The sequence below is a fragment of the Marmota monax genome, unplaced genomic scaffold (genome assembly GCF_021218885.2).
Source record: "Marmota monax isolate L192 unplaced genomic scaffold, Marmota_monax_Labrador192_F-V1.1 WCK01_AAM20220418_F8-fsc00038, whole genome shotgun sequence".
Lineage (NCBI taxonomy): Eukaryota > Metazoa > Chordata > Mammalia > Rodentia > Sciuridae > Marmota > Marmota monax.
The window spans coordinates 13187654-13204396 of record NW_026692498.1 but is presented as its reverse complement, the minus strand read 5'-3'; the positions used below and the strand labels follow the sequence as shown (position 1 = coordinate 13204396).

The 16743-nt window shown below is 41.2% G+C and overlaps 1 long non-coding RNA gene across 1 annotated transcript; it reads left to right on the top strand.

The window, feature by feature from the left end:
* Nucleotides 1-533: 533 nt before the first annotated feature.
* LOC124092820 (uncharacterized) lies at nt 534-15651 on the top strand. The gene is made up of 3 exons (XR_006851699.2): nt 534-698; nt 12424-12542; nt 13187-15651. It is a non-coding gene; the product is annotated as an uncharacterized LOC124092820 (long non-coding RNA).
* Nucleotides 15652-16743: the final 1092 nt, after the last annotated feature.

Genomic DNA, 16743 nt, shown 5'->3' with positions numbered 1-16743 from the left:
TTTGATCTGTATTTTTATTTAAAAGTAGATATTTTAATTATTCCTTTATTCAATAGTTTTATTGGACTATCCTAAGGTCACTTGGGATGGTTATTTGCTGTAATCTGGGAAAAACAAGGGTTTCTCCTTCTCGAATTCCTTCCTATGGAGAGACAGGATGGAAGGATGTACACCCACCTGTTCACAGAGGTTATCTCTGCTCCTTGACATCCTGCCCAGGCCCCTAAGAAAAAGCACCTCATTACAAACCCAAAGGAGTCTGGAAATTCGTCATATTTGGTTAGATCTCTTTCCTAGCACCTAGGGCTGGTTTGTGGGCATTTCTTAGCTGTGGATGAAAGAGAAAATAAACATGTTTTGGCTGAATGGTGGCTAAACATTTGCTGACTTGGATCAGATGCCGGCAGGAGGAGGGCGAGGAGAGCTGTGAGGATGTTTTGTTACCAGCCCTGGGCAGCACAGGCTGAGGCCAAGAGGTTAGGACGGGTCAACTGGTGCCCAGCACTCACATCCCCCAATTGTTCTGAGGCAGCGTAAGGAATACACAGGCAGGCCAGCCTGCAGAATCAGACACTGTGGCCCCCAGCAACCAACCTTGGAGAAGAAGGATGACTTCCTTTCATGAAGGCATAAACAAGACCTTTCAGCTACTAACTTTTAAAAATTACAACAAGTGCTTGCTGTGGAAAATTAGAAGGGTGAGTTCCACCTCTATGGATACCTATAAATACACACAATTTATAAAAATAACAAATAGATGGGGGAAGCCAGTGGAGTAGAGGAAGGGGAATGGGATGGGTGGGGGAAAAGTGGGGGGCAGGTACTGGGGACAGAAATGGAGCAAATTATATTCCATGCATGTATGATTATGTCAAAATGAACCTCACTATTACTTATAGCTATAATGTACTAATAAAAACATTTTAAAAAGAGTAAAGAGTTTATATAAAGTGAAAAAGATCTCCTTCAGCCAGCTGTGTTCCTCAGAGATAACTTCTGTGAACAGGTGGGTGTACATCCTTCCAGAGGTTTCCATAAGTGCAGGCGTGCACCCAGACACTTGTACACACATTACTCGACAGAAATGATACCAGGCCATGTGCGCTTTTATCCACCCAGAAACTGATTCCCAGAGAAAGGAAATGCTGTGCACAAAATCATACAAAGATAGACCGTAGCAAGGACCTAGGTCCCTGTCTCTTGCACCCTGCCTCATTCTTTTGGGCTGTGCTCCTTTGAATTGAGCATCCTGGGGGACACAAATACACTTATTCTGGCAGACAGATAGGGGAAAGAGTTGCAGGTTCAACCAATCACAACTAGCAAAGGGTGCCGAGGGGCTTCCTAAGGTTACTGGCTAGATATTTGCTCTGCACTTAGGGGCCTCATTTTATACTCGCCTGCTTGGGAAGGAATAGGTGAATGATTAAATAAGGATACAAAGTGGTCTTTTAAAAATATTTTAACCTTTATTTTTTACTGTATTTTTTTAATTGGTATATTATAGTTGTACATAATTGTGGGATTTGTTGGTACATATTTCTATATGCACAAAATATAATAAGACAAAGTGATCTTAAATGATACTCAAAGGAAGGAACTATTTCAGTTGGAGCACAATGCTTTTTAAAAAATTTTTTTTTTCTAATTAGTTTTACATGACAGCAGAATGCATTTCAACTCATTGTACACACATAGAACATGATTTCTCTTTCTTCTGGCTGTACACGATGCAAAGTCACACCATTTGTGCTATCTACATGTGCATAGGATAATAATGACTGTCTCATTCCACCATCTTTCCCAACCCCATACCCCCTTCCCTCCCCTCACTCTCTTCTGCCCAATCTAAAGTTCCTCCATTCTCCCTTAGCCCCTTCCCCTATTATGGATCAGCATCTGCATATCAGAGAAAACATTTGTCCTTTGGTTTTAGGGAACTGGCTCATTTCACTTAGCATTATAGTCTCCAGTTTCATTCATTTACTGGAAAATGCCATAATTTCATTCTTCTTTATGGCAGAGTAATATCCCATTGTGTATAGGTACCACATTTTCTTTATCCATTCATCTGTTGAAGGGCACCTAGGTTGGTTTCATAGCCTAGCTATTGTGAATTGAGCTGCTGTAAACATTGATGTGGCTGCATCGTTGTAATATGCTGATTTTAAGTCTTTGGGGGTATAAATCGAGAAGCGGGATGGCTGGATCAAATGGTGTTTTCATTCCAAGCTTTCTGAAGAATCTCCACACTGCTTTCCATGGTGGTTGCACCAATTTGCAGTCCCACCAGCAATATACGAGTGTACCTTTCCCCCCACATGCTTGTCAACATTTATTGTTGTTTGTATTCTTGATAATTGCCAGTCTGACTGGGTAAGATGAAATCTTAGAGTAGTTTTGATTTGCCTTTCTCAAATTGCTAGAAATGTTGAATATATTTTCATATATTTATTTGTTGATCAGTTGTATTTCTTCTTCTGTGAAGTGTCTATTCAGTTCCTTTGCCCCTTCATTGATTGGGTTATTGGCTTTTTTGGTGTTAAGTTTTTTGAGTTCTTTATATATCCTGGAGATTAGTGCTCTATCTGATGTTCATGTGGTAAAGATTTTCTCCCATTTTGTAGGCGCCCTCTTCATGTTATTGATTGTTTCCTTGGCTGAGAAGAAGCTTTTTAGTTTGAGTCCATCCCATTTATTGATTCTTGATTGCATTTCTTATGCTTTAAGAGTCATGTTAAGGAAGTCAGGTCCTAAGCTGAAACAATAAAGATTTGGGCCTACTTTTTCCTCTATAAGGGGCAGGGTCTCTGGTTCAATTCCTAGGTCCTTGATCCACCTTGATTTGAATTTTGTGCAGGGTGAGAGATAGGGTTCTAATTTCATTTTTGCTGTATATGGCTTTCCAGTTTTCCCAGAACCATTTGTTGAAGAGACTATCTTTTCTCCAAAGTATATTTTTAGTGCCTTTGTCTAGTATGAAATACCTGTATTTATGTGGGTTAGTCTCTGTGTTCTCTATTCTGTACCATTGGTCTACCAGTCTGTTTGGGTGCCAATACCATGCTGTTTTTGTGACTATTGCTCTGTAGTATAGTTTAAGGTCTGGCATTGTGATGCCTTCACTCTTCTTGCTAAGGATTGCTTAGGCTATTCTGGGTCTCTTATTTTTCCAAATGAATTTTATGATTGCTTTTTCTATTTCTATGAAGAATGGCATTGGGATTTTGATAGGACAATGTTACTAATTGCAGCATTACCATCTGCATATTTTAAAAATCAGGACCCCATAAAAGGGGAAGAAGCAATAACAAAAAGGGAAGAAGCAGAGAGCTGGGGTTTGGGAGAATTCAGCAGAACTGGGTTTGGGATATAGTCCTGCTTCTAGTGGCTCTATGACCTTGGACAAAAGTTTTCATCTTCTTGAGCTTTTCATTTGTAGGCGTCTATGAACGTAAGGAGGAGAAAAGGAACAAAGGGCAATTTAACTGGAATTAATTTATTCAGGATTATACCAATTAAAGCTCAAGCAGGCTTCAGAGTCTGAGGGACTTTTAGTCCAGGAAACTAATAGTTCAATGTCAAAGGTAACTCCTCTCAGCTTCTCAGGAGACTGAAGAAGGAGGATCCGCAAGTTAGAGGTCAGCCTTAGTAATTCAGTATGACCCTGTCTCAACATTAAGAAAGAAAGAAAAACAGAGGGGTGTGTGTGAGGAGGCAGTCCTGAGGATACCACTCAGTAGTAGAGTGCTTACCTAGCACGCTTGAGGCCCAGAGTTCAATCCTCAATGCTAAAGAAGGAAAAAAAAAAAAACGTAACTCCCTAGATCTTGAATCCAAGAAGAGATCTTGAGGAATTTCTCAGTTAACTTCTAAATAACTCATGTTCCCTATGTGTGCACTCTACCCCAATGTATCACCCGACCAAGGAAACTACAAACTTAAAGAAACAGCTATGGCTATAACAATTAAGTGATTATCTCAAAACAGCTAGTAGAGAAGATTTTCAATGTTTCCAACACAAAGAAATGATATATGTCTGAGGTGACCGATATGCCAATTACCCACCCGATCATTATACATTGTATACATGTATAGAAATGTCACACTATACCCCGTAAATAGTTACAAGTACTACATGTCAATTAAAAATAAAAAACATATTAAGGAAGAATTTAAAAACCTACCAGGTCCCTCACTCTTCCATCTAAAGTCACCTGGGAGTCCCTGCTGCCTGAAGTCTCCCTGCCTTTTTTTATGATACTTTTCCTTAAGGATTCATCATGGGTCTGCCTCACTTGATAATGGACGTACACATTCTCTGTTTCTTGGTTTTGAGAAGATCCAGAACCATCAAAATGAGGAAAGCTGGGAAGGAGAAACAGAGACAACCCTTGCTGTGGTGTGGATATGAAGGAGGTGCCCCTGAAAGGTCATGTGCAAGAAATTCAGAGGTGAAATAATTGGGTTATGAGAGCCTTAACCTAACCAGTGCATTAATCTAGTGGCAAAATAATTGACTAAAACAGCCCTGATCTTCATCACTGTGTTCTCAAAATGCATAATTGATATCTCATCTTCCCTGGAAGATTGCTGTAAACACCCAGCAGGTATCTATACCTCCTAAAAGACAAATGGGGCCTTGATGGCCCCAGAAAAAAAATTCAGGGTTCGTTTTGCTTATGGTATTGATTTCCAGTTAAACCTATTAAAATTGAATTTCTGAGTTTCATTGAATCAGAGCTGTAGAAAATGAGTTCTGAGAACCCAGCTACCTACAACCGACAGAACTTGTGTCACATTCACATGACATAATTACTCCATTGTCTCCATGTGAAACGAAACTCTCCAGACTGAAGGAATCTCTGAAATAAAAGGGTTTAGTGAGCCATTACAGATACCAGCAAGAAAAGGTCAAAATCCCAGCAACTCAGGAGGCTGAAGCAGGAGGATTCCAAGTTCAAGGCCAGCCTGGGCAACTTAGCAAGATCCTGTCTCAAAATACAAAGGGCTGAGAATGTGGCTTAGTGGTACAGTGCCTCTGAGTTCAATCCCCAGTAATGCACGTAAACACACACATAAATACACACACACACACACACACACATGCATAAACAAATCAGGTCCATGGATGAGCTCTGCATGTCTAGTAGCAAGGCTGGTTAGCAGTTGGAAATAAGCCCACTAGACCTAAAAACCAGAGCATTTTTATAAGAAAAATCTGGGGAAGGAAAATATAAATTATTTACATTGAACCTACACTCGCTATACAAAAGAAGGGCAGGATAAGGAAAAACGGAGAACACTTTAGGACAGGAGTGCACAGGAAGAAGTCCTGTTGCTTCTGTCTTCGTTGGGATTAACAGTCAAGAAAGTCGTAACTGACAAAGTGGTGCCTGGAGGTGAGCCACTGGAGATTGAGCCATGGTTTCAACGAATATTTAAGAACATGGAACAGGCTTTTGTCTGGTTTTCTCCTGTGGCCACTGGTTAACTTCCCATATCTCTTCTCCCCTCTACATTCTGGCTTTTGTCATTAAATGTAAAGCATCTTAGAATTTTTTTTAATGAAGCAAAACTTTACTATTCCAGGAGAACCTTTGCTGACAGATGGCTTGATGATCATCATAAAAGTTTCCAAAATACCCATCAAATCTTCAGTGAAAAGCCTCCATCGCAAGATTGTGTGAATTCCTTGCCTTACCTTGCTTCTCCCACCAGCCTTGGCCTGTTGTGTTGTGATCTTTGCACACTTTCTATCAAGACCTTCCCTCTCTCCACTGAAGAGACTGCCTTAGACCAAATTTCCATTTCCACAAATTCTAACCTGATCCTCCAAGACATTGCCACCTGTCCGCTGAGATGCTGTTCCCCTTGTCTCATCAACAGTTCGCCTTGGTGATAGTTCGGGAAAGGACATCAAACGGTCCCTAGGAAATTCTGTGGCACGGCTAGGTTTAAATATTGGATAAAACTAGATCCAAATTGCTGAGCCTAGTGCTCAAGGTCTCCAGCTGTCTGACGTTTGCCTCACCTTCAAGTCAATTGCTCATCTACACTGTTACAAACCACATAAACTACGCTGTTCTCTTGTATTTTATCAGCTTTGTGCTTTCATTCATGCTTTGCGCTCGCTCTGTTCATTCTTTCACATTCTCAGCATCTTTTTGTTACCTGTGTTGTATCTGGTCTCCAAAGATAGCCCCCAGCAAACGACCCATCCAGGACTGTTTTCCTGAGAAGACTTGGCCCACAGTGAATCTGCCCTGGTCCTGTGACTCACTTTAACTACTTTAAAATGGTGGGCATGAAGCTATCTCTGTACCTAAGAAGACCTAGAAGCTCACACTTCTGGGAATTTGATCTATTCAGTTACTCTGCTGGAGAGCGAGAGATCATAAGACTGGAAAAAAAGAAGAGCCCGACTCTGCCCTCATCTTGCCTTGCCTCAGCCTTCATGTTTACCTCACTTAAGTCTAGAGGACAATGTAAGCAAGTCATTCTGGACATTCAGACCCAGCTGAGCTCCTGGACAATGTGCCACGGATCAAAAATGGCCAACAGCTGAGTCCATTCAGATCACAGAAGAGCGAGGTATAAAGGACTGTTGTTTTAGACTGCCAAAATTTGCTGGTTTGTTTTTATGGCCCTAGAGATTGAACTCAGGATCGTGCACATGCTGAACATGTGCTCTACCATTGAGTTACACACACAGCACCTAGACCACCAACTTGCTTGATGACTTGCTGTGCTGCAATAGATTACCAAATACCCATTTTCAAAGCCTCCTTCAAGAGCTACTTCTTTAAGAAGCTCCCCCTGTCTTCCCTTCCACAGCTGGAGGTGGGAACTACTTTGTTCCCTGCCAAAGTCAAACAGAGACACTCACCTTCCCTCCTGGAATCTCCTATTATTTCCTGGCCTCCTCCTGAAAAGCATTCCATCAACTCAATGTTTTATGGCCAATGAGCCTTTTTTAGGAGAGACTGGAAATTTATAAATTCCTTTTCATTGAGGGCCAGAAGAATTTGTGCTGTAGAGCTACCTAAAGCAAGTCAAATGTGCTGCCTACAGAGAGTAGCCCTGACCACCCAGGAAGGGGATCACAGCTTCTGATGGTGACAGCTGCTCAAGTGACGGTTTATCTAATGGAAACAGAGATAACTATTGAGAAAATGTGGAGGTCTGACAGCAGGGTTAAAAAAGTGGAGGGGAGTCCACTCAACCTTTTTGGCTTATGGTACAGCTTTTGGACTAAATTGTTACCCACCATCATACTTTCGCCTATTTTGGGAAAAAAAAAAAAAAAGTAGTGACCATAAGGTAAAAGGCTCCCCTAGTGGGGAGCAGCTGATTTTATTCTGAAAGGTGGGAGTGCCACACTGCATCCTCCTCAATGACCAGCAGAGGGCAGTGTAGACACAAGAGTTGCCTCCGGGAGATGCTCCTTCCTCCAGGAAGTTTTAAGCAGCAGACAGGCACATGGCTTTGCCAGCTGTTTTGGAGATGGAATGACTCTGTTTGGCTGTAACATGATATGCACATGGGACAAGTCTCCTCTTCCTTGATCAGAGCACTTCCTGTCTGGCATGTCCGGTGTATCTGCAAGTGGTGCGATCCTGTGTCCCTTCAACTTCTGCCTGCCTCAGCTATACCACAAGCTTACCATACAACCTGGTGCTTTATGGGAAAAAAACAAACAAACCAGTGCACTCATTCATTAGGCAAAGTCCCTGTGAAGATCAATCTGGCTACTTGTGCAAGAGCCATGACTTTGTTCACACTCTCCTAATTTAACCTGGTTGTTTTCAGGTCTGGGGCTCATCCCGAAAGTATGATTCAAAGGGAAGAAAAATATTCACATTAAAAACATTTAGAGTTGCATTAAGTGTGGCACACTGCTCATGTATCCCCCTGCAAGAGAGAAACTGAGGAGTGAAGTTTGCTGACGGCCTTCAGCTGCTGCCTACGTGGGATCTGCGACAGCATTTGCTCCCCAAGCTTCTTCTAGAAGACTGGAAGAAGCTTCTCTTAGAAATAGCTCTCAGCTAAAGCTTGGAGGATGAACAGGACTTGCTCAGACACCGAGTGCATAGATAACAGCAGCGTCAGTCACAAGCTAGTCTGGACGCAGGGTTCCCTTCTCTACCTTGGGTTATGCTTTCACGGGATCCATCTTTCCCACAAACGATCTACAAAGGTTCCCGCATCCTGAATCTGTCAAAGACCTCTTGTAAATCCCCTGGATTCTTAGAATAGGCTTGGTAAGTGTCAGTATAATGAACAAGGCCATCTGTCATCGCCTGGATGAGTTGAATAAAGAGAAAAAGGAAGGATAGACTTTGAACACTGGAGAATCTAGGCCAGCAGAAAAACTTATCAATTCGGCTTTGGCACAAATATCTCAGGTTCCAGGTAGAGAACTGTCATTCCTACTTGCTTTCCTGTCCAGAGGAGGACGATTAAAACTAGGCTACCTGTCCTCCAGTACCTCACACTTCAGTGGGTCCTTGGTTTACATGAAAACGGGCACCAGATGCTATGGGAGCCCAAAGGATAGGATCAGAACATGGGGAGAGGGCAGTAGAGCATTCTGGAAATTAATCCATAGACTCTGGAGTCTTCCAGTATTGGATTCTATCTACAGCACATTCACCAGGTGGTGTCTGCTTGAACAGCTTGAGTTACAGGAAAATCACTGTCTTTGAACACAACCCAGTTCTGCTGGTAGGAATTGGTCTCCTGATGACTTCACATTCCAATATCAGATTTGGAGACACAGAAAAATTCTACCTCTAATTTCCATCTCACCAAGCTTCCAGTGGTTGAAGAATAAACAATCTCTTATGTAATAATAATTATTATTATTTATCCAACCCCTACTATATATGAACTACTGCTAGACACTTAAGATGGTATCCAATTTAATCTTTGTAACCTCCTGGTGAGAAAGGTCCTGGTGTTCTCACTTTAGAGTTGATGACACTGAGGCTTAGAGGAAACGAGGAACTTGTAATTAGTAAATGATGGGATTGTGGTCACATCTGGGTTTGTGTGGCTTCACACCTTGTACTCTCTACGCTGTCACTCTCCATGTCTAGGATAATTAAAGTTGGAGAAAAGTGATATGGAGGGGGAAGATCTTTGAAAGGAAAGAACACATTTTAGCTGTTGAGGAAGATGTGAGGTTAAAAAGAATTTGTGTTATTTTTGCAATTGAACTTGACTTCCTTTGAGTCTAGGATGAGAAAGCCATTGGATTTAGAAGGTTGGTGGAGGAAGTGGAGACATGTGTGGCGCCTGAGCCCCTCGCTCTTCTGTTGTTAGCGTCATTGTTCCACGTCAGATCTGGAGTCAGACTCGGGGTCTGAATCCTGGCTTGGCCGCTTGTCAGCTGTGAGCCCAGAGGTAGCTTACTTAACTTCCTTTGCCTCAGTGTCCCGATCTATAAAATGGGGAACATAATCGCACTTGCTGTTGTAAGCATCAAACAAGAATATACACTCAAAAGGATATTTAGCACATGGTAAACCCACTATAAATGTCAGCTATGATGACTGCCACCTCCCCAAGGTAGTGTCAGAGTTAGGTGGGGTTGAGAACTGAAGTGCAGTGCTTTAACTGGGGGGGGGGGGAGGGGAGTAGACATACAGACCTACTGCAACGAGTATTGTTTATTCCAGTTGCTGAATTTTGGCATTTTAAAACTCTTTAAATGATGGTAAAACACACAACATCAAATTTATCATCTTAACCAATTTAAAATGTACAGCATTGTTAAGTACATTCATGTTGTTGTGCGAACAACCTCCAGAACACTTCTCACCTTGCAGAACTGATACTCTATACCCACAACTCCCCCTTCCCCAACCTTGGTAACCACCTGTATACTTTCCGTCTTTATAAATTTGACCAGTCTAGATACCTCAAAAAGTGGAATCATGCAGCATTTGACTTTTTTGTGAGTGGCCTCTTTCAGTTAGCATAAAGTCCTCAAGGCTCATTCAAATGGTAGCATATGTCAGAATTTCCTTCAATTTTAGGGGTGAATAACGCCCCCCCTTGCCACAGTCCGGCTGGCTGGGCAAAATAACCGGGGGGTGACGAAGAACTTGTGTAGATTGATACAGCAGGAGTAGGAGCCGTTTATTGCAGGACAGGAGCAGTATTTATGCATTCCACACAGCTTATCTAATTAGCATAAACTAGATACATCAGTCAACCAATAAGGAATCTCCACACTTAATGGCTCGCTTTTGTTACTTCTCAAACCACTCCCTCTGGCATTTTGCCAGGCACCATCCAGACTTGTTTACGAACTCTAACATTCCCCTGGCAAAATGCCAGGTGTTATTTTGACTTGTTTACAGACTCTAACACCCCCTTCGCTCTTCATATACACAGTTTGTGTAGCCAGTCCTCCATTGATGGGCACGTTCACTGTCTGGCTACTGTGAATAATGTTGCCATGACCTGGGAGTACAAACACCTCTGTGAGACCTTGCTTCCAATTCTTTGGGGCATATACCTAGAAGAGGGATTGCTGGATCATATGCTAGTTCTCTTTTTAACTTTTTGTGGGGGCAACTTCCATACCGCGTTCTGGAATGACTGCAACATTCTGCATTCTTGCACAGTGTTCCAGTTCCTCTACATTCTCACTAAGACTTGCTATTTTCTGTCTTCCCGAGAGCAGCCATCCTTAAGAGCGTGAGATAGTAACTCATCAAGGCTTGGACTTGCATTTCCCTCATGATTAGTGTTGAGCTTCTTCATGTGTCACTTTTGGTTGTTTGTATAACTTTTTAGAGAAATACCTATTCAAGTCCTTTGTCCATTTATAATCTAGCTGCTAGGTTTTTTTATTGTTCGGTAATTGGGGTTATTTATATATTCTGAATATTAACCCATTATCAGATATGTGATCTTCAAATGTTTTCTCCCATTTAAAAAATTTTTATACGATATTTTTAACTGGTTTCTTCTGGTTATACATAACATTAGGATTCATTTTCACATAGCTAAAAAAGCATGGAATATAAATTGTTCTAGTTCAGTCCTCGGTGCTTCCCCTTTCCCTCCCCTCCTCCCTCCCCTGTTCCTTACCTCTACTCTACTGAGCTTTCTGCTCTTACAGTTATTTTTTTTAGTTAGTGTCTTGTGGATGGACATATATGTCTGTGGTATGTTCATATATGTGCATAAGAGAGTGAAGTCAGGGGCCAGGGTTGTGGCTCAGTGGTAAAGCGCTTGCCTAGCATGCATGAGGCACTGGGTTTGATACCCTGTACCACATAAAGATAAACAAATAAAATAAAGGTATTGTGTCCATCTACAACTGAAAAAAGAGAGATTGAGGTCAGACTCATTTCACTACCTTTCCCTATTCCATCCCTCCTCCCTCCCCCTTAACCCTCTTCCTTTACTTCACTGATCTTTCTTTTATTTTGGTGGATCCCCCCATTTCTTTTCTGTTTTCCTTTTCTTCTTTTGAACTAGCTTCCACATATCAGAGCTATCTTCTCCCCTTCGGGGGTTGCCTTTCCACTCTGTATACTGTCTGTTCAATGCATGGAACTTTGAAATTTTGTTGTAGTCTGTCCTACTTCTCCATATTTGCTTTTGTTGCTGTGTCTTTGGTGTCATCTTTAAGAAATCATCACCAAATCCAATGCCACGAGCTGAATCCAGTGCTTTTATCCTCAAGCATGGGGGACAGGTTTGCTCAGGCAAGAGAAATGACAAATTTCAGAGCACACTGGATTATAATTTCATTCTTCTTTATGGCAGAGTAATATCCCATTGTGTATATGTACCACATTTTCTTTATCCATTCATCTGTTGAAGGGCACCTAGGTTGGTCTGATAGCTTAGCTACTGTGAATTGAGCTGCTGTAAACACTGATGTATCTGCATCATTATAGTATGCTGATTTTAAGTCCTTTGAGTACATGCTGAGGAGTGAGATAATTGGGTCAAATGGTGGTTCCATTCCAAGCTTTCTGAGGAATCTCCGTGCTGCTTTCTATAGTGGTTGCACCAATTTGCAGTCCCACCAGCGATGTATGTGTATACCTCCCCCCTACATCCTCACCAGCATTCTTTGTTACTTGTATTCTTGATAATTGCCATTCTGACTGGAGTGAGATGAACTATCTGTAGTTTTAGTTTGCATTTCTCTAACTGCTAGAGATGATGAACATTTTTTCATATATTTGTTGACTGTATTTCTTCTTCTGTGAAGTGCCTTCTTTTCTTTCGCCCATTTATTGATTGGGTTATTTATTTATTTATTTATTTATGGTGTTAAATTCCTTGGGTTCCTTATATATCCGGAGATGAATGCTTTATCTGAGGTGCACGTGGCAAAGATTTTCTCCCATTCTATAGGTTCTCTCTTCATGCTCTTGATCGTTTCCTTAGGCAAGAGGTTTTTGAGGACTCAGAAATTATCTCAGAGCTGCTGGATGTGGGCTGATCTTCTGTAGAATGTGCAGGTTCTCAGCAACTCAGGCCTGTGGAGTTCATCCTTTCCTGTCCAGGTATGTTTAAGATGAAAGTGAAAGATATGCAACCATGGGCTGGGACTATGGCTCAGTGGCAGTGCGCTTGCCTCCCATGGGTGAGGCACTGGGTTCGATCCTCAGCACCACATAAAAATAAACTAAAAAAATCAAGGCATGCTGTCCATCTACAACTGCCAAATAAATTAATAAATAATAGTAATAATAAAAGATATGCAACAAAAAGAGCAAAAGAAGCAGAAGGTATCTGAGGTTAAGATCATCCGGGCTGGGGATGTGGCTCAAGCGGTAGCGCGCTCGCCTGGCATGCGTGCGGCCCGGTTCGATCCTCAGCACCACATACAAATAAAGATGTTATGTCCGCCGAAAACTAAAAAAATAAAATATTAAAATTCTCTCTTTCTCTCTTAAAAAAAAAGATCATCCAAAAATGGTTAAAAATTAAAAAAAGAAGAAAAGAATGAAAGAAAGCTAAAGTAGTTATTAGTCAGACTTGAGGTCTTTAAGAAATTTTCTGACGAATTTCCCCATAAAAGGCTTTCCTGTGGAGATCACAGACTGTCTTTCTTCTGGAAATGGGGCTTGGCAGAACTTGGCTGTGCACTGCTCTCCTTTGCCTGGTTCTTCATCTTGTGCTCTGATGATGTGCTTTTTTTCTGCAGGGGGCCCAGGGAAGAGCCCAGAACAGCTGCATCCCAGCAGCGTCTACAGAGCACGTCCCACTCTCTGAACAGTGAGCCTGCCCAGGCGTTTACAGCACAAGAATCTGCAGCATTTCTGGAGCAAGTCACCCCAGAGGGATGATGAGCCAACTGGAGAGTCCGCTGCATGAGGAAGTGTTTGAGTAATTAGGAGAAAATGGAGTAAGGAGCAGGTTGGGAACAAGGTCCTCCGCTGGTGGAAGGTTGAGAGCAGAGTCCAGCCCTCAGGGCAGGTGTAAGGGACAGTCAGTTGATGAGGAAGCCAGGGTGTAAGATTCGAGCCACAGGAGGATATACCAGAGTCCTCCCCCCTACCCCCTTCAGCCTCTCAATAGATCATTCATCAGACACTCAGATCTGTCTAAATGACATATTGTTGTCACATGAAGCAATGGACAAGGGGCCCCACCTGATCACCTTTGTTTAATTTGAGATTGAATTTGAGAGAGACTGAAATGGAGACTTATGTCTGAAGAACATTTGAAGAATAAAGTAACATTTGATGGACAGAGAACAGAGATTTAATTTAAGATTAATGAATGCTTCGGGGCTGGGGATATAATGTAGTGGTAGGGCACTTGCCTAGTATGTGCAAGGTCCTGGGTTCATTTTTCAGCATAGGAAAAAGAAGAGAGTGAGGCAGGGCGGTGGGGGTGGGAGAGAGAATAATGCATGCTTTAAAATAACACAGATTGGTGCAACCACTTTGGAAAACAGTAAGAAGATTCCTCAAAAAACTAGGAATGGAACCACCATTGGATTCAACTCTCCTACTTCTTGGTTTATATCCAAAAGATTGAAAATCAGCACACTACAGTGATGCACCCACATCAATGTTTATAGCAGTTCAATTCACAATAGCTAAGCTATGGAACCAACCTAGATGCCCTTCAACAGATGAACAAGTAAAGAAATTATGGTGCACATACATCATGAAGTATTACTTAGCCATAAAAAAGAATGACTTTATGACATTTGCAAGTAAATGGATGGACCTGGAGACTATCATGCAAAATGAAATAAGTCAGTCCCAAGAAACCAAAGATTGAATGTTTTTGCTGAAATGTGGAAGCTAACCTACAGTAAGTGGGTGTGGGGAGAGGGAAAGAATAGATATTCAGTAGATTAAACAAAGGGGAATGAAGGAAGGGAGGGGAATAGGAAAAGAAAAAACAGTGGAATGAATCTGAAATAATTTTTTCCTGTGTACATATATGAATACACCACAGTGAATCTCACCATCATTACATCCATAAGAATGGGGTCCTAATTAAAATAAGATATACTCCATGCTTGTACAATTATATCAAAATGAATTCTAGTATCTTGTATAACTAAAAAGAACCAATTAAAAATAGGATTCTCTTCTGCCTTCATTCAATCTAATAAATTCTAATGCAGAGGTATTATGAAAATTAAAAAAAAAAGGAGATTGAAAGAAGAATGACACAAATGTGCAGACAATGTCTGTAAATCAGAAAATATTAACAAGAGATACTGACATCTAGTTATTTCCTACTGAAAAATTTGAGTTTCAGGGACAAAATTATCCTCAAACCATCTGGACAGAGTATTATCTGCAAAGAGACCAAAACATGTAGCTTTCTTGGACATCACTTACAAAATAAATATTAGACGTGAAGGAAGCTACATGCAAAATTTTGAGGAGAAAGGAAGTAATATAAAAATATCACAGAGCTAAGATGCTGTTGATGTGTGATGGCTTCCAAAAGACTTTCTACATATGTACAGAATTCAGGAAGTGGATCACTTAGTTATCCTAATTGAACAACTGAGTGAAAGCATGCTCTAGTTAAATGAGAAATAAGTCAAAACACAGAGATAAAAAACAGACAAATTATGGGAAAAAGATGAGCATTAAAACCAACAAAATACAGAATTAAGTCTAGTTAAGTGTCATAGATGCTAGTGAGAAAAGGACCAGGTCAAAATTCAGGCTTGGGGCTGGGCATGGCGGCACATGCCTGTAATCCTAGGGACCTTGGAGGCCGAGGCAGCAGGATTTCGAGTTCAAAGCCAACCTCAGCTACCTAGCAGGCCCTAAACAACATAGCAAGACTCTGTCTCAAAATTAGAAAACAAACAAACAGACAAGACAAACACACATACAAAATACGGGCTGGGGATGTGGTTCAGTTGTGAAGCATTCCTGGGTTCAATCCCTGGTACCAAAAAATAAAATCTTTTTGGCTGGGGATACAGCTCAGTTGGTGGAGTGCTTGCCTAGCATGCACAAGACCCTGGGTTCAATCCCCAGCATCACCACCACCACCACCACCAACAACAACAACAAAAAAAAAAAAAAAAGAAAAGAAAGAAAAATACCTTTTTTACAAAAAGCCAGGCTTGGTGGCACATGCCTGTAATCCCATCAACTCTGAGGGCAAAAGCAGGAGGCTCTCAAGTCCAAGGCCAGCCTCAGCAACCTAGTGAGGCCCTGTCTCAAAATAAAAAAATAAAAAGGGCTGGGGGCATAGCTCAATGGTAAGAGTGCCTATGAGTTCAATCCTCAGTACAGAAAAAGAGAAAGAAAACTTACATTCAGGATTTCACAAAGTGCAATTTACAGGGGAACTTTCTGACAAAAATGTGGTCCAGATAGCAGCAAGATCAAGTGGATCCCCCTGACTTGGATCAGAAGGAGAGACATATATACTTCAAAAATAAGAGCTGTAGTGTACAGAGCGCTGACTTCAGTCATTTCATAGTGTGACCTACATATGGGTCAAGCTGTAATAAACCTGGCTTATCTCAAGCTAATATTAGGCACCTTCCTGATGCCAGTGGCTGGTCTCAAAGTGTCACATCCCACTTGAATGGACCCCACACACCACTTGAAGGGACATTTTTATTTATAGAAAGCTGGGAAAACTGACCAGAGTTACTCAGGAGCAATCAGAGATTATGACTCAAGATGACTGTGGTCAGGTAAAGCTTGTGTACCTACAGAGTGCTAATTAAATCCAAAATAGAATCTATAACTTCCAAACTGCTTTGAAGACAAAAAAGTCTAGTGAGAGATTGTACTGGGGTCTTTTTTTTTTCCACTTCCTGCTGTTGCTAAGTTTTTTTCCTTCCAGAGACGTTCTCTACATAATTAAAAGCTGGTCATGAGTGGCTTACTGAGCCCCTCTACACCTGAAGCATCGCTTTTAAACTTAACGGGGCCATTGACAGTCTGCGAAGCCTTCAGATGTCTTCTCAGGATCATAAGTCATAAATTATCAAATAAATAAAATAAACCTCATGGATTATGGAGAAAACAAAATTATATTGAAATACAGTTATTCAAATTAAAAATGGTGATTAAGTTAAATAAAATGTAGCAGCAAAGTCTAATAATGAATGTAAATGTTCATTACATAATTATCAATTGTGTCATCATTTTTAATATGATAAGAGTGAATGATATTTCAGTTATCATCAGCAACTGAAATCAGATAGGAAATAATTTCATCGCCATTCATGACAGTCAGAGGTAATATAAACTTACTGTA